Raw genomic sequence first — 19957 nt, 5'->3', positions numbered from 1 at the left:
CCTTATTATTGATTATATTTTTATTTATCTTTATTGTAAAAACTGTGACACACTGTATACAACATAAACCTTTCATAAAAGGCCTTATTTGCCTTGAATAGGGAGACATATGCATTCAAAGTTGGTCCAGCGAAGCAAAAGAACACAATGGAATAAACGAATCGTTACACGACGCTTCATTTTTATTTTTGCAAACATGCAAACGAGTTAGTTCATTACCTTGAAAACATCATTAATTCAAGCCTCACAATAAAAGCTAGGAAGGTATGGAAAAAAGCACGTCCTTCGACCGTCAATGATTAGATTTATTTCCACTTTAAAACCCAACCTGACTTCTAATGCCCCTTTTTTCGCATATTTCTTTACTATACACCAAATATTTGGTCCCTGGCACAAAACTGAATCCATATTTCTCCGAGAATATGAGAATGGTGCAAGCTAAAATGCAAAATCACAAAAAATCCATTTATCAAACGAACGCTGGCCAAAATTCCGCGGTAAATCGTTTTAAGTTTCATACTAAAAACCTGCTATCGAGTGTAGAGGTCAGAATCCTGAAATTCACTTTAAAAATTTACATAAAAAGAATGGACTAGAAATAAGGAACTTTGATAATGCCAAAGGTAAGTATCTAATTTAAATTTTTTACTCTTTAAGGAAGACTACTACGAAGGAAATTGCTACCAAACCTAATTGATTCTTTAATGATGTAATTCCTCTTCTAGTATACACTATAAAGTAAAGTGCCTGCACCCTTTCTTTCTTAATTTTAACTACAAGTAGTGATATTCAGACAAAAAAATATTAGCAGAAGATTAAATACGAAATTCAATTATTTCTAAACATCCTTTATGAGCAAACGGAGAAGTATACTGCATATTGGGTCCATACAAAAATGTCCGATATCCCCATATTCGAGAAGTACAGGGTAAACTTGCAAAATAAAAACCCGTTATTTCAAATATGAATATTCACGACTTCCGGTCTTGATAATCCCCTATCGAAAACTGTTCCAGTGTTGACCGAGTTAAGGAAATGTCACATTTTGTTATTAAACTCCACTGCAGTCACGAGAATAACATCAAAGTTGGAATATAACAAATGAATATTACCACTTCGCTGTATAAGTTCATGAATAATTTTGTTTGCACCCAAACTTGACCCGAACTAACCAACCATCCTTATTTTCATAAATCATAAGATTTCTATCCAGACCCTTTATATTCGGGAGATTTGTTTTCTTTCTATTGCTAGACTGGAAAGCAAATCTATTAAATCGTCAGAATATTTTTAATTCAAACAGTTCTTTGTTTGTTTGTTGTCATTTGACCTGGCGGCAAAATAAAACACTGGGAAGTAGGAGTTAAGATGGAATTTTTGAATTAATCCTGAAATATTCTTTTCCTTCGACTATCTTTACGACCCCAAAACACGGTTTAACTTTTTGCTCAGAGGTATGTTCGGTTCCTTTTTATTTCATTTTAACAGGCCTTGGAATTCGTAACAATTTTATCTAGGGAGGATTTTTCTGTTAAAACTTTCTACTACTGGAAAAGTAATTTTATTTCTCCGAATATTTAAGAGATTGTTTTCTGGGCCTGAATGAAACACGTTAATATTTTATTATAATACACTATGTGTGTGATTACGATTTGATTTAGTTTTTAATTTTTCTTTATAGTAGTATTATAATACTAATTCCCTTGAAACAAAACTTTACTGTAATACAATTTTCCGTAAAAACACAAAACAAAATATGGCCTTATTTAAATGGAGAAATTTAAATTATTGTTTTTTATTTGTCTACTTATCAACAAAGCTTCTGATAGTGTCTGGCACTTTATAAACTACAACATCTAAATGTATCTAGAAAGTCGAATTGATAATTGAATAGTACATAAACTTAGCAAAAGGAAATTGATACTACGTTTGAGCCAAATTTTTGTGTTTCCAGGAGTTGTATTCTTGAAACCAGGAAAGAAAGCTATACAGAATGTGACAGTAACCTACCATTGTCAACTGTTTCTGTAACATTCTCTCCACATCTCTCGATATTTCCAGTCTAAAACTTGCGGTTCAGATAATACTCAGCTCTCCCTATATTTGTTTTTATGTTTTGCTAGTTTTGACTGTTTCTAAGTGGGTCACATCACACTTTGATTCAGATTTGATACAGTAAAAAATAGTTTTGTCAATTATGACAACTTTCTTAATATTATTAAACATTAGTTTTAAGTTTTGACAACTAATGCCATCTATCTTGAGTAAAAAAAACCCTTAAGGCACCTTTCTGCGTCAAAAGTTCAATTTTCCTTCTTGTCAGAAAAAAAAACCTAATAAAACAAATCGTACTGAAAACTTCTTAGCAGCGTGAACAAAAACAATAATTAATCTTTTCAATCTTAGAAGTTTAACTTTTAACTCGTCTACCCTGGTAAATTAACATAGAAAATTTCTGGGTTGTTTAACCTTGTAAGTATCCTATGGCCCTAAGCCATTCGATGAGGAGAGATTTTATATTCTCCTTTTTTTAGTGACCGTAATAAGTACCGTCTGGTGTAATGAATTAAAGCAATTCCATTAAAACTGCTGCAGCAAACTGGGTATCTAGAAAATATATTGGAATTACGAGAACAGCGTGGCTGATTAAATTTTTAAGAATTGATTTATTGCCGTTTTAATCCGGGGATAAGTGGGATGAATTTGTGACTGTTGAGGTTTAATCGTCCAAAAGCAAACTGAACATGTTTTTGCTTTGTAATTCTGTATTGGACGTGTACACAATCCTGTTGCTACGCGGATTTTACTAATATGTTTAATGTAGTAATTGTAGCAGAGTTCCAATTTAAATCAACATAAATATTATTCCATGACTTGATCGGATTGTCGAAGTCAAAGTTTTAAATATATTCTCTCGTTTCTGTTCGAGAGTTTGGACGTTAATAATTGAAGTTGGCAACTCGGCTATTAAATTCAATTTATTGGCAGGCCCTTTATAGAGTTATAAAGTGCATACTACACCTAAGACTTAGTTTTATCACCTTTTTAGTTCCACGCATTAATCATATATTTTACAGAGTTTGTCAACTTTAAAATTGTATACAAACATGTGCTAATCCATATTTACTACCTAAGAGAAATTAAATCGCGTTAGCCTTTATGGGGTCGCGAATAAAATCTAGAAGGGGAATGTTCATTCAGGATTCAAGTGATAAATTTCTACATTGGCATTTATCGGACTCCATTCAATGGCTTTTCGAGAAATAGGATATGAGAACATAATGCTCTATTATGTCCGGATATCTAATGATCTTACTTACCGATATTGATTTTGTATGCTTAAAAGAAAGGGTCCAGTTTTTGTTGGATGTAAATTATTGGATACATCATAGTCCAGAAGAAGTAGAAGCTGTTATTCAATTATTACAGATTTGTCCGTTCGTCTTTTCTAATTACAATAAATTTTGAGATAAAGAATAAATATTTTACATTTTTTTTTAAGTATTTAAAATAACTTCCATGGTGTTAATTGAACTATTTCTAAAGGGAAACCCTGAGTAGCACTCACACTCTGACCGAGTATATTTGTTCGTAAACGGTTTGGAGGTGAGTGCTTTCATGAACCTAAACATTTTAAGAGGAATATTTTCTTAGGTGCGGTGTGAAGCAGACATTGAAAAGCAAACATCTGATTTACTGCTTTCCATTTCCTGTCTCCCATTATAAAATATTTTATTTTAACTCTTTTAAAGTGGAATTATTTTTCAGAAATATCAGGACAAATATTGACTGCTTTAAGCAAAATAACTTGAATCGTTTCCGTTAATCCAAAATTAAATATTTAAGTTCGTTTCTCCTAAAAACTTTTAACTTTTGCTAAATCATTAGGAAACTCCTCCAATATCCTAAACTTATTTTCCTCCCGCTTACAAAGTCGTAAATCCTACCCAAGATAAATTTGGTTATCGAGAAATTTATAGTTAACAGCTACTTCTATAAGACATGATTTTGTTTGTGTTTATTTAAAACACGATGAGCTTACGATTTCTACTCAAATTAAACCCGAGCACAAATTAGACTCATTATTCGTTGCGTTCTTTTAATTATGAAACGAGCTCGTTTTGAATTTGTATTAATTACGTTTAAAAGGGAAGGAAAAGATTACGATTGTATTAGGACGTTCTACAGGATCCCCAATTTTTATTCAAGCACTAGAAGAAGACAGTTGATCGTTAATTTTATCTCTTTAGTTCGTTTTGTTTTATTACCACGCAAGTTTTTTCTGTTAAATTCAGAGTTTTAAGGTCAATAGGAATATAAAAAGATTTAAGTTTATTTAATGAAGGAAGAATTAAAGACGACAAAGCATAATTTTCAAATTCTAAAAAAAACACTTAAATGTGTAGAAGGTCGATGAAGGTACTACACCTTCAACATAAGAGAATCATAGTATACTAAAACTATACTAATAACAGTCACATTTAACCGAAAATAATTTCTAAACAGACTACACTAGTAGAAACAAATTTTTGAGAAACTCACTATGTTTCCAGAGTTAAAAAGTTTTAGGAGTGTTCGGTAGGTTAATAAAAGATTCTACACAAAAAAATAACCTTTATAATATCATACTGAAATGTTATTTTAATAATTCTGCCTTTCTATAACATTTAACCAAACAAATTACATTATTTTATGGTTAAAACATACAAGTTTAACAGAGTTTGTTATAAAGTATAATTAGGTAAAACAACAAATATCTTTATTTCTCGACTATTGTGAAAGCATTTATTTGAATATTATAGAAAGTTATTAAATGATGGAGCATAATGGAGTAGACGTCTTTTTGGCCGAAGGCAGATCAAAATAACCAACACCACGAAACCGTTGAGAGTTTTATATTTTTAAAGTTAAAAACATCTCCGGTCTGTTTTCTTTACGAATTGAACTTACACATTGCTGTCGCTGAAATAACACTGAATTTTTCATGAAGTAGGAATACTACCAGCTAGTAGATAAGTGTTCATAATCCAGGCGAATACGACACCCATAGAACAAGTTGAGATTAAAACGCATTTATATTCATCCAGAAGTGTTTATACGAAAATTCTTTGAAAATGTGAATTCTAAAGGGCTGTCCAATGCCAGAAAACTGCGGATAAAGTTTGAGATCTGATTGATGTATCTGGAAGTTTTGAAAAGAAACTTTTTGTTTGAGCGTACATAGAGTAGTGACAAATGGGGTTTTTAGATAACCACAGTGCATACACATGGAGTGTTACGTCACACGCAAATGGTTCTAAACGGTTTTATGGTGAATTTAAAATATATTACGCCAGATACGAGTGCCTATTAGGTCATTAAATGGATTTTACGTATAAATTCAATACCGAGCAATTATTAGTATTTAATGCGGAACATTTTTAATTGGTCCTTAATAGAATATTTGAAATATTCATTAGTAATTAGTTAAATGGGCTAAAGAGCTTTTGATTGTTAAACTATTTTGCAAATGAGGGAATGTTTTTGCCGTTCATTGCAAAAAGCTCTAATTTCAATCATAAGAGTATAATTGAAACTTTATACTATTAACCAACCAAATTTATAGCTTTCATATATGACTGATGGAGTCGTACATTAAAAAAGAGCAATGTCGAATCATTAATTTGATTTTTGTCCAGTTTCCAGCCCGGAAACCGAAATGAAAATCACGTAGCTTGGATCGTTAATTAAGCTTACGAACCTTAATTTCAAGACTGCCTTCAAAAAACCAACCCACATGAACATGATATTATAAAAGGATATTAAATAATTAAAAAAGTTCTCCCTCCACGTATAATTACTACAAAAGCTATTAGAACAAATCTGCTTCAGGCTTATGTGCTTTTCACATTTAATCCACTAATCCGTACCAATAATGGCATATAAAGGCAAGAAGTTTTGACGATACCAAGTAGCCGCTTCTCATAAATTATTCACGTTAAGACCAAGGATTAAATTTTACATTCAGTGCCATTAATTAAAACCGCAATATGGACATGTTGCCTGTAATTCATTTTATTTATTAATCATGCGGTTTGATCTGTATGAATCATTCATTATTTTGTACTTTTGCCACTTACATTAGAATGGATGTACAAGTCACAAACAATGTAAGGGTCTTTTATATTATATTTTAACTGTTCGTCCCCCGATGTACAGGCTTTCATGGCCTGATGATGCCTTTTTAGGCGAAACATGTAGCCATTAATTCCCTTTAATATAGTTGAGACTGTAGATTTTTCCAAATTGTTTACAATTTTTATTTGGACCACAATGTCGATTTACTCTGATTCATAGTAGAGTGGAATTTTTGAAGGCAAATAACAGTCAGTTTTGACACGGGGTGAGCTTGAGTAATTATACTAAAAATTATGTCAATAAGAGTTATTTTTCCTTACCAAGCCAATAATAATGATACATTCCTTTATACGATTGACAATAAAAGTCAGTGATAATTTAAAAGCAATTTTAATAGCAAAACTCGTCTGCATGTTACTAACAATGATACATTAATTAGTCTTAACTTAGTAATACTGAGTATAATAAGTCATTAGGACCCATTTTCTCTTACTGTCTTTCCTAATTTTATCGAGTTTTGCAAGCTAATTTAAAGGTTGTCAGCATTTTATTTTATTGTATTATAACATCACTTTTACGCACTATTGTCTAAAAAAAAATCGTAGGGAGTCAGAATAATAGTAATGTATAACTGTCCAAGAATGTAATAGAGAATGTATTTCTATGTAACTAGAAATACCCTATATGTAATTGAAGTTTTATTCCAGTACATATATTACATAAAAGAATATTAGTATTTTAATAGGTTTTCTTTTTTCTTTTGCTGTCATGAATTTTACAGGCAGGTAAACGAGCTTTTTAAAAAATAATTCAGCTACTTAATTAAATATCTTTTAAACTTGTAACTTTGTTACAATAAACGATACTATTTTGTAAGAAAACATTTACTTTTCTGGTCAATTAACCGACTGGCTACAGAATAAACTTTTCTAATTAGCAATCGCCAACCGTAACAAATACCTTTCCAAACGACTATTATCCATTTCAACGTGAACTCATGGATCTTCCGCTTTATATATTTTTTGTCGTGTACAAGACTATGATGGCCGGATTTGCGAAGGAGCCTAGAAAAACGTAGTGGGTTTAAAAAGGTCTGACCTAATTCGATCCCCTTCAAAACACGGCCTGTTGGAAACAGTAAAGAATCTGCAGGATTAAGATATCTCCGCTCATCCTGGCAGAGACATAGATAAATACCGCGACTTTAAGATCGTCGGGCTAACTTCAAAAATTAATTTATATTACATCTCATCAAATTGCGTTGTTATTAAATAAAATGGGGGTTCCAAGTCAGTCTTTTTCCATGTTATTGCACAAGAATTCTCAATAATATGGAGAGGAATTGCAAAGTCAAAGATAAAAGTAAATTTCTTTTCCGTTGTATTTTATTAGTCCTACTCGTTCAGGCCACAGGTGGGGGCATAAAAGAGCCCAGTTTAATTCACATTTATACCTCCAAGTGCTCTTTCATACAGTCCTTTCATGTAATTATCTATTAATACTTTGAGATGAAACTTTATAGTATTCCTTAGTAGAGAATCATTTCAAATTTAATTAAATTTCTAATATTGGTTTTTTGCATCAAATAATAATATTGCCTCAAATTTAAGAGAAAATAAGGTTTTAGCCAATCTCAGATTTCTTAATCCAGTCTTTGAAAGTTATCCAATTTGCAACTTTTTAACGTTATTAAATTACGACTAATGAGTTGTGCTAACGATAACGATGTTATTTCTATCTGGAGATAAAAGATAAGAAGTTAGTAAAACGCACATTGTGATTGCAAAAAAATGGTTGGAGATTTAATGGACAACTATACCACTTGACTAAGTTAATGTAGAAAATGCTACTAATTACTTCATAGTTTTGAGTTAGTTAAGAAGAGTTGAGTTGGTTAACGTTACGTTAGTGATTTTGTGATTAAGCACAATTTCTATATACAAAAACCAAAAGTCAACAAGACTTTGGAGATTTATTTCGATCACAAATCTTAATTTTACGATTAATCAAATTGCTCCAATACGTACTGGAGGCATTGAAACTTATTAACAACTGAGTAAAATCATGTTTGTATTTCTCAAAGCCTATAGAATTACATAAACCTCAAACTAGAGGCTTTCCCAAGACAGACATTCCCAGTTACCTAACTGAGTGTTTATGGAATTTGCTGAAATTAGTTCGCGAGAGTTTTGAGTTTGTTATAAATGGAAATCAATCCCTCAACAGCTATACTAGAAATTGTTCAAGTTGTTTTTAACCGTTATGAAGGAGCGAGTTCATCTTCGAGAAAAGGGAATGCAAATATAAAAAGTTAAGGAAACAATTGTAAGTTAAAACACCTTTTTGGGGCGTGATTTATGGTATTTCCCGGGACGTTAAAAAATGTCCGATCGTGCCAAGTTTGATATTTATGGCGTAAAAAAAGTACGAGATTTTCGCTCTATTTTAACCTCGCTTCTACAATGACACGGCAAAACAAATTGAGGTCCTCAAGGTATCGATTTAATTGTATTTCGAGATTAAAAGCTTAAATTTCCTCATTATTTATCTGACAGTTAGTAGGAGGTTGATTAATACATCCTATCAGTTATTAATGTTACACGCTTTTAACCTTTAGCTTAGGAGGAAAGAAGAAACATGCCGATATTGAGGACAATAACTACAAAACTGCAAAGCAACAAAAACTATTAAAAGGTAAAGTTTTCGCGTCCCGGATTAAAAGTTTACATTGATGAGTCCGGAAGTTTTCCGTTGATCTCGTGAAAGTAACAAACTGTTCGAAAACTGTTGACAAAAGTTTCTTAGCTGTAAATATTTGACCCAATTCTAAATTGTAAGTAAATTGCGTCGCTGTTTAGTTGCCGTTTTGCTACTTTATTTAGGGAAAGTAGTAATTACATATTTCGCTGCGATGAAAATGATTTCTACGACTTTATCCCTTTTTAGATAGGTTCGGTATTAAATTCCAGACGCCTTTAAAATTGCCAGTTTTACATAAATTCAATTCAATTCCGATATTAAATCGTCTAGTGCACTCAAATAATGACAAATGTGCCTCGCTCTTTTCGAAACACGTGTAAATTAAATTGTATAAAAATATATATTCCTATGTTGTATTGTTCGTGCCGTTCATACAAACTTGAATACAAGAACATTTCTGTACAACAGAAGATTTTATTCAACTGACATATTTTTACCCTAAAAATCCCTCCTCCCTGGTTATTTCAGCAAATCAGGCAATAAACTTTACATAAAGTCGCAAAAAAAAATATCAGAGGAAAAATTTTTCACCATTATCTTTTATGGAAATTAAGGTTCTTGGACTATATTTTATCAGTTATATTGTAAACTGCCTGAAAAGTGACACACCCTACAAAAAATGCTTTTAATATGTTTGAAGATGAGAAAATGAAAATGTTACTGCATGGAAAGAATTGGTCTTACTGCCTTGAACAATTACAGTATGTCCCACTAGCAAGTTTAGTGCAAAACTAGTGTATTGCTTGCTCTATTAAATATCATTGAATTAGTAGGGCAATACATTAGTTCTACACTAATATCTAATAACAAGAAAAAATCTGACTCAAAGAATGGATTAAATAACTATTACCTTTGGTTGACCTATAAAATGATTTTTAATGGAGCTTTTGGTGTCAATGGCTAAATATATTCTCTTACAGAAAACTAATTGGCTAATTTATAATCAAAATTTGTAATGTCATTTTTGTCATTGACACATCATAGTCAAAATTTTGTTAGCCAAAATAATAACCGTCAGTTAATTCTTTCAAGTTTTGTTGTACATAATTTTTGTTGAAGACAGTTTTTGAAAAAAGTTACTTCATAATTGAGGGTACTATGACACACATTTTGTTTTAAAATGTTTAATGCTTCCATTACTCGCTTTGGCCAAGTTAATTTAGATATTCTTCTTAAGTCTTCTCCAGTATGCTCTTCAGTACATTTGACCTTTTCCTTCAGGAATTCCCTTAGCTCTACTCTAATTCTTTCGGAGGATCTTACCATATTTGAGTTAATTTTTTTATGCAAAGCAAGATTGTTAAAGTTTCTTAAGTAAATTCTAAAATTGTGTTGTGGCGTTCAGTGGTTAATAAAAAAAAATTTAGTGACCTTTATGTTAGCCAAAAAATATCCATCTTTATACTTTAACTGAAATAACAAACCCGTTAACTGTAAAGCTGACTCCAAGCATTCAGAATATTTTTTGTGACAGTAAATCTTACGCTTTGACGAGTTCTTAAATTCAAGGTTTTTAACTCAACTCTTAAAACAAAAAGAGGCACAATTCAGATGTTATTTTAGGAACAGAGGGGAAGAAGCACGATAAGCTTACCAGTGCCGCAATGCTATTACCGACCCGACAAGAAAGTGAAAAATATCCTGTATAATTTCCTCTTGGTAATAAAAAATACAGCATTGGCCTGTACCACGAAAGTACAGGTTGATATGATCAACGGAATGAATCATAATTTAAAAATTTAAATTTTGGGTCGTTAAGAAAATTTTATCTGACAGTTTTATTTTAAGCCTCTTCCTATTACATGTAACAAACCACCAAGCGTTAAATTATGTTATCTTCCTAATGAAGTTCCATGTAAAATTAATTATTAATGTGCGTGTGGTAATCCCACTGTTTAACTCAATTTATCATTATCGCAATATGGTAATAATTTTCTTTTTTACCTGTTTGAAGAAAAGGTGAAAGGTATAATATATCTTTTTGCAAAAACATTCAGAATAGTATGCACAATGAATACCAAAATACATTTTTCACATATCTTCTAAATTGACAATGCCTATAAATCTTATTTATAGGTTGCCGTTATAGTAAATAGAAGTTGTTGCTTTGAGACAGCTCCCTCGCACATTCCTACTAAAAAATAAGACCGTTTTGTTTGACTTATGGGGGTGCTCGAATTGGATTGTTCTTGTTATTTGTCGCGGTTAAACCAATATCTGATGATCAAATTTTACTTGACACCTGAACTAATTCCAACATTTATATGAGACAATTTTTCACTACAAAAGTGGATATATTCTTATATTGCTAAATCGCAGATCAGATTATCTGCATGTCAAACAGTATATGTCATGGAAATCAATGATCTATACCAGTTGTGTCCAAGTTAATGATCCAATAATTACATCCCAATTAACAAATTAATTATTCCCGAACAAGGCACATATGGGATTTTGTGGACAACTGGCCCTTATGGCACTGACAGACCACCATTGTAGTTAAAATACTTCTTACGCAATTGTCAATTCATGCAAATATACAGTGCGAATAAGTTTTGAACCGACCCTACAACTACTATAAATCTAACACTTCCCCTGTCCTCCCACACCCCTTCACACTTTGACCTAGTTTTCACAAAGGTTTTGGGTCTCCGATAATGAATCATCCAGCATTCTTATTCCAAATGACGACATATTACCGATTCAAATTCGTTCGAATAAGAGAGTAAGCTAGAAGAGAGCAGAGGAGGCGAAATTGGCATAATGATTAATGAATGAAGCATCGGGGCTCCTTAATTGTGTTTTGTCACTAAATAACTTTCTTTAAAAGATCATTTACACTCTTCTTAAAAAAGTAAATTTATAAAGGAACTCAAGCCTTATCAGAGCATCATTTACTACAAAATTTTATACATTTAAATGGTCTTTGTTTAAGTGATTATTTTTTGTTTTAATTCGTTAATGATAATAATCTAAGAAGTCATTGTACAAACCATGCTTTAATCAACAGTTTCTGATAAAAATTTGTAAACTTTATGAATACCTTTGGCACCTATGATAAATTTTAAAGCAATATAAATTAACTGTTTGTTTTGAGGTAAAACAAAATGCTTAAAATGTTTCATAAAAAAAACAACTCGGTACATACCCAACAACATTAATAATGATGATCTTTGAAGATTGTTTTAGAGTACAGCTGTGTGTAATGTCCCTCCGTTTTATAGAATTTGCTATAAAATCCTTAAAATATGCATGTAAAATCTGAGAGTATCAACTAAGCTTGTAAACTTAAAAGTCAAGAAGTTCTAAAAGTCCATTTGCAGATTTAACTTTTAATATCTATTGCAGTTGCGCTGCAGACTTGATAAACTTTTAAAAATATAGGCTGAGTGTATTAAAGGACCGTCTTTATTCTCTACTTAGGTTTAAACATAAAAACTTATATAATGAAATACATTGACTTAAAACTACATTTCTTTGAAATCAATTATTTAATGTCTCGTTAAAAGTTGTGACATTTTCCTTTGTTCGATAAAACGAAAAATGGAGTACTGGTAAAAGTCTTAATTACGTCCTAAGTAAGCGTGAACAATGGAAAAATTTAAATTTAGAGTATTTTTTCTCGAAGAACCAAATTTTGGTAAAACGACAAATATAAAGCTGTAAAGAAAATCTCGTTAAAAAATGCCAGCAACAGAAAGAACTCGATGTAGCGCAACGCTAAGCTGATAAAAGGAGTAATTAGAAAGTTGTAAAGTATAAATTCCAATGGTTTCCAGACCGTATCGGCTCAACCACTAGGGATTTCTGCCACTAAAAGCTGACAAATAACATCAAACAACCCGTATAAGAAGTATAAAAGCCACGAAGAGCGGCTAATTGCTTGTGGGACTTAAAGGTCAGGGCAGAGCAAAAGTGTAAAGACCATAGCTAACCTAAAAGCTGTTTCAAAGTTAAAACACCTGGATTTAGCTTTAAATAGTTGTACAGATTTTATTTCTGTATTCAATGAATATTCGAGACTACATAATAATTAATCAACAACTGATATTTCCCTCTCAAGGGTTGACGTTTTACGAGTTCAAATTCACCCTGCAAGGAGGACAGTCACTTAACAGCGCTACAGGAGGTGAAACTGTTACAATGATGAATGAGGCAAGGGAGATGTTTTGATATTCAAATTTTATTTTTAGTAATTTTGGACAATAAAACTAATTGCAAAATGTACCAGAGTAAAAGGAGTATGAAATCTTCATTTTTAATACATATTGACTTAAACTACAGTTTAGTTTAGTTTTAATAGCTAAAAAATGAGCTGAAATCTAATAAGTTAATATTCAGAGTGATTAAGGATGAGAATTGTCTAATTTAGTTTTAACACTAATTTAATCCTAAACTATGAGAAACATTTTCAGTTTAATGTTTAGATATAAGTTACAGTATTTAGGGATATTTGAGAATTTTTTTTTTATGTTTACAGTTTTTTTCTTGTATATACGAGGTGGCCCATGCGTTGTAAACAGTTTTCTTGGAAAACGTGAAAAACGCTTCTGTGCGAATTACTTAGTTATTTGTTACTAAAACTATAAGCAATACAATAGTGCAGACAAATGTATAGGATAGGTTAGGCCAAAACCAAAAAAAAATCATTACGTCCTTGCTAACTCCGTTTGCTTTTTATCCAAAGTAATACGTTAACTAAACCTATCAAATTTTGTTTCACAACATTGTAAAAGTTTTAAAATGTATTGATTTAACAAAACTAGAAACAAAAAACTATTAAATCCATCATTATCCAAGACATAAACAAGGGTTGTTCTTTACAACAAATTAAGTTCAATTCACTTTTTAGCAACTCTGAAGTTGTTTTTGCGTGAAACTTTTATAAATTTGGATTGGCTCGCTAAATAAAAGTTGTGAGAAAGCAGTCTTTGAAATTCTAAGGTACTGCACCAATTGTAGCTTTCACGTTTGTTTTGTCATCGGGTAAACGTTTTTAGTTGTATGCTTTTGTTTGTTCTTAGAAGCCTGACGTGAAAACAAACAAAATGTATTGTAATGCTTAAAAGGGAGGATTTATACGTATGATTACATATACAGCCTAAGAATATGCATAACGTGTGGTTTGAGTTACTGTGTGCTTCATGCGGAACTAAATGGCCCTAATGTATCTCTTGTTCTAAAAATAAAATATTCGTGGTTGTGCAGGCGTTATTTACTCTTAAAAAAATTATTACCTTTATTTCTTTCAATATGCATTATCGTTTAAAACTGAAAATAAATTTACAGTATAATCATCGGTGTCCATAAGGATATAATTGACACTTAGCAAAAACAAGCAATATAAATTATTTAATACGGAGTGGCTAATTCCAGATTTACTAAAAGTGACCCTTTAATAAATGTGACTGGTGTTCGGTAACAATCCACCTTCTGGAGGTGACATAATAAAAGAGTAAAAGCACAAAAACCGGAGCGGGCCCTATTCAATTCTTGACCAACTGGATAAGCCATTAATTTAAACTAATTTAAAATGGAAGGAGGAGGCAAAAAGGTCCCAAACCTGTATACGCAGTAAATTATAAAAATCCAGCTAAATATGTGTCGGGAAAACAATGGGCGGGTTCAAATAAATATTGACACAACATTTTACTATTCAAATTTGTTATTTTGTTAGGAGCGAGGGTAATTACGTCCCCGTTCTGGATTGTTATTAAGAAAATTGCTAGGAATTGAGGGGAATGCTCTAAGTTAAATAAAAAAGACAAAAAAGCAGCAGACGCTCTAAAAATCTTAGCATTTCATGCAAAACACAAACAACTGTCGAGTCTTACACGATATTCTTTTATTTCACCTTTCCTCGTATGCTTAAAAATGCGACTTATTTACATTTTCCTCTCATCCGTTCGGGTTTTATGCTCCAATAAATTATACAATTCTCGCCCTGTGATAAGATTATTTTTTACGATTGCGGATTCTGTGTCGACTTCCATACTATTCTTATCCCCTTCGGATGTTAAAATTGAAGAATCTTTCGGTGCGATTGTCGTTTTCCAAAAGGTTTCGAAATTGAAAATGTCTGTAGGTTAGGTTACGATAGTATAAGATAAGAACTGTTAAAGCTGACATTTCCAGACACTTGATTTCCAAATTCCAAAGATCACTGTTGCAAATGTCACTAAATGTGGTCTTTATTTGAAGTGATTTGCGGACGTTACGGTAAATCCCGTTAACCCAAAGATTTTTGTCACACGAATTTACAGTCCCTACTGATTTTTAATTTTCAAATTATATCATAAGAAAAATATTTTTTTGTGACTAACGGATTGGCTCATTTTTTTTGCAACACCCTGTATTTTAGTAGTTAATTAGTTTTCATTAATTCAGTTTCATTGACAATATTCAAAACATATTATAATATCTACACATTTTTTAATTTTCCGGAATTTCAGCTGTAAACTTTGCTGAAACCTCACTAAAGTCAAATACCACAGAACCACAAAAATAACTGATTATAGATCCTCCACAGCCTGTATAATAAAGAAGAGAATTGGAATAAGTAGTGTCGCTGAAATGTTTGTCTTTTGCCAATCAAACGAAAATTTTGGCACACATCCGTTTGTTTTTCAATTCTGAATTTAGGTCACCCTCATTTTTCTATTTGCTAAATTTGAATATGACTGCATTAATTGAATATCTCATAAGACAAGAGAAGTCCAATTAATCGTCCTACCAGCACTACCAGTATGTTAAAACGTTAATTGCCTTGTTTATCGTTTAATAAGCCAACATAATTATTTTGTCAGTCTGTGGTGTTTTATTGGCGTTAGTGTATACAGGGTTATTTGCACTTAAAATGCGAGTCACGATAAACTGATGAATATTTGTATTTTTTTATGGGTTTCAAATGTACTGCAACGCAACGCTATAAACACTTCCAATCAAATAATATAATCGACTACTGTTTGAAATTGTACTGTACATTTTAGAATTGACCATTCAGTGTTAATTTCATTACGAGTTTCCCAAATTGGTTGTACGTGTTTAAGACTATACTAGGGCCAGTCAGATCTTATTATATAACTAACCAATCAATTAAGCTAAACAATAATTTATCAAAACTCTCCAAATATGGTTTTTATTGGCAAGTTGGACTGCTAAAATATTCAGGAAATCTGTCTATACTCATTTGAATATATTTTCAAAATTGACAGCGCCCATTAATCATAGCTGGTTCAAAGCATTAATCAAGTTCCCAACGAGGATGTCATCATTTTTCCTATGCATGTGAGCAAAGTGAAAAATTAAATTTTCACTTTATAGGCTTTATTGACAAAACGTTTGGAAAATTAACCCTTTAGTTTGACACCACAGTTGCTCTTCATCTGTGAATCTCTTTGGTTGAAGAAACATTTAAAACACGAGAATTTCAGAGAAATTCACCGAAAGTCCGAAAACGCGTTTGAATAAAATTTACTTTGCATGCGAAAGAAATATCCACTTTTAAGCAACTAATGGAAAATTTGTTTAACATGCAAAGTACATGTAAATACATTCCAGTTTTAGGAATGGGCACTCCTCTAGAGGTTTAAGTAATTATTCCTGGACAGAAAAATGGAAAGAATTTATTGTTGCGTGAATTATGTAGGTCCGTTGACCCTATTTAGAAGAAAATTGTCAATTTTTATGGAAATTGCCTTCCCCGTTAAAAAATAAAGACTATAACCGCTAGAGTAAATAAAAAGTTAAGATTGAAAAAAAAATCTGTGACAGTGCGCCATTATAAATTTGTTTAAAATTGATAACAAAAATAATCGAATTTTCGGTCAGTGACCGAAATAGAACAAAAATGCCCTTAAAAGTACGTTTTTTCATTGTTATACCATGTAGAGCCATTTTGACCCACTGCATTTGGTAGCTGGAATAATTTCAGAATATTCCTTCTTACATCATATTTGATTTTTACATTTTTGACCTACAACAGGGTGACTGTAAAAATAAACACATTTTCATTAATCCGTTTATACATTTTTTGGTTTACGTCACAGATTTTTTTTTCAATCTATTCTAGAGATAGAAAATAAGTTACCAATAGATGCAACTTTTTAGTTGAGGTTCTATATTAACATTGATATAGTAGTAGTAACTTTTCAAACTTAGTTTGTTTTCATTATAGTATTTATCAGTAAACGCAGTTCATTTCAGTTGTGTGAATTTAAAAGTCCGAACTATTCTTACTTAAACAACCTCTCATTCGTTTTTCGGGATACTTTAAAGTTCGTAAGAACGAGTTTTAGCTCTCAACGAAATACAGTTTCCGCTTGTTAATCTCACTGCACGACCTCCAGCTATTCAGTATTTTTGAACAAATAGCGCAAAGCTCTATTTGCATGAAATGCACTTCTTATCTGAGCAGCATTGTTGTGATTCAGTCAGATCGGCAGATCCTGGCTGAGTAAAAATTGATTTATATGAAGAAAAAACACTGGACGACACGAAAATGTTCCACGTACAATCTTCCTCCGCCTTCGTTATTATTTTCAATTCCTGAAGGATTATAATGAAAAAAAAAGAAATTAATGAGAAAATCGTGATTTTGAGACGCGAATTGCTTTTTTGTGTTTTTATTCGGCGCCTGGAATATGACTTAATTGGGCTTTCAAAATATTTAATAAGGCCTTCTTGAAAATTATACATTTTTAAACGTTTTCGTGTTTGCCTTCAAAATTAATCTTTTGGACTGAGCTTTTGTAGGTTTTTCCAATATTTCCTTTTGAACAAAAGCTTCATTAATAAGGTATCCTTTTATTAGACTTGCTTAAAAAACCTATTATATTAACAGTTTACACAGGCTATACAGGGTGATTTAACTGATTTGTTATTGTCCGCTAGAAGAAGAATGAATTGAGCCAAATTAACTTATTTATAAGTGTGAACTGATTTTTGAGAACGTAATTTTAAGTAAATTAAATTTTATCAACAAACTTTTAAACATTCATTCATACTCCCCTCATTAATATTAACATTAACAATATTTTCGAAACCCTCATTTTAAACATCCAAAATGTTGAGACCACCTCCGGACGGAAATTGCTACTTTGAAAGCTAATTTGATGAAACCGTTTGAAATTATGGATTTAATTACACTTAGTTGTTAATTATGACCTATCTGAAAGCTTATACTGGAGTATAATTCAGAGCAGCAGTGGGCAGGGTCTATTATAAATGTGATTATTCCTTCAACGTGTGTAAATTATACGGCTATATTATTGGTGTGCGATTGCGAAGTGAAATTCTGGCATTTGCTAGGTTTGTCGTGTCAGAATAAGTGAGAGCAATTAACATGAACGAGGTGCAAGTTTGAAAATCTATATTTTCTAGATAAAAGTTTTCAAATCTTGCTAATGGTCTTAAAGAATACAGTAGTTTAGATAGAAGATTTAATGGTTTAGAGCTTCATTTTAATGGATACTTAGGGAGCATTTCTGAAATCGAACTGATCTCATTGCTTTACAGATAAAGTAAACGCTTGGTCATTGATAAAATCCATTAAACACGACGTTTAAATAAAGCCTAAAAATTAAATAAACTGTATATATTAAAATCTAACTCCTATGCTGCAGTATAAATATATATTCAACAAAAATATTACAACATTTTTGAGTTAATATCAGCTGCTGCACAGTATGTACATTTAGCTTAACTGGCTTTTTGATCGTCAGCTACGACCCTTTCTTTGTTCATTCAACCCCCAGCTCATTTTATCCGCTGTCAGCTCAATTTAGCAATCTCATAGCGTTAACCAAATTATAGGGATAATCGTGGACTAATGAAGACTCAAATTTGTGGTCTACTGATTTTTTGCTGTTGATTGATTGTACTCTTAAGGAACACTTTTAATTAGTCTACTTAACGATAAAGTTGTCACAACCACAACACGTTCAGTTACGAATGTGACCAGGGTTAAGTTTACAACAAAAAGTCAACTCGGTCAGCAGTATATTATATTTTGTGCCGCTTCGCTGAAACTAACCTTTTGTTGAAATTTCCTACGACACAATAAATCTAGTGATGTATTAATACGGAAATCCATATCCGGGATTTTTTCATCCTACAACTGAACGAAAAAACGATTAATAAATGTTTTGTCAAGACAGTTTTACTGCTCATACATTAGGATTAAGTATTCTCTTTTTATTATCATCAGTTAACAATGCCTAGCTTCCTTAATTAACATAAGTGACAGTTAGTTCAATTTGTGGCACAACTTAGTATTATCGTTGTTTTCTATAAATGTAAAAATTAAATACTTATACTACATAATACCAAACTCGAGTTATTTGTACTTACATTTTCTAGTACATATCTCACTGTAAGCAAAAGTGGTAAATTTTGCCCTAAATGGCTAAAAGGGGAAGTATTATATACTAATTTAATCTTTAATCGTTTTTTAAACCTTTGTGGAGCAGCTAACCAAAAAAAAAAAAAGGTTAAAAAAATTAACTTTTAACGTTGAAACCGCTGTTCACAAATTTATTGAAATAAAATTGTAATTTTCCGTTGCGGTAGTTTTATATAAAAAGCCTTTGTTCCCAATGTCAGGTGAAATTGGATCGCAAAATACCTAATGCAAAAAAATATATGCTCGTACAAATCATTTATTGCTTGTTAAGAAACAATTTAATAAAGTTCGTTTGTGGTTTACCTATTATTAAGTTAAGCGAATAAATGAATCTGCATCAGTTACGAAGAAACTTAAAAATTATTTGTGAACAGAAAAGAACTAATTGCCCAGAAATTTTAAAAGCCACAACATATTTTAAAGAAGAATTAAGTCTTTTCAGCGTCAGAACAGAAGAAGAAAAGAAAAGTTGAAGTAATTGAGATCTGTCTGATCGATGTCAAAAGCCAACATATTTTGAAAAAGAAAAGAAGAACGGGAGATCGTGTTGAAACGATTGAGCTGGCTAATTGCTGTGATATACACGATGGTAGTTTGGTCACTTTAACAGAATAAGAGGATTGTCATCCTGTATTCTGTTAAAAACAGGAGTTTCGACATTTTTGTTTAAATTTGCTA

At 31.6% G+C, this 19957-nt stretch overlaps 1 protein-coding gene across 2 annotated transcripts in view; it reads right to left on the bottom strand.

The window, feature by feature from the left end:
• Positions 1-19957, bottom strand: part of LOC145739204 (uncharacterized) — a 65143-nt gene that overhangs the window by 44122 nt on the left and 1064 nt on the right. The window lies entirely within an intron of this gene.

The sequence above is a fragment of the Ips typographus genome, linkage group LG16 (assembly GCF_016097725.1).
Source record: "Ips typographus isolate SLU linkage group LG16, UJ_Ityp_2.0, whole genome shotgun sequence".
In the NCBI taxonomy this organism is placed as follows: domain Eukaryota; kingdom Metazoa; phylum Arthropoda; class Insecta; order Coleoptera; family Curculionidae; genus Ips; species Ips typographus.
The sequence above is the reverse complement of the archived record's forward strand: the minus strand, read 5'-3'. Positions and strand labels throughout refer to the sequence as shown.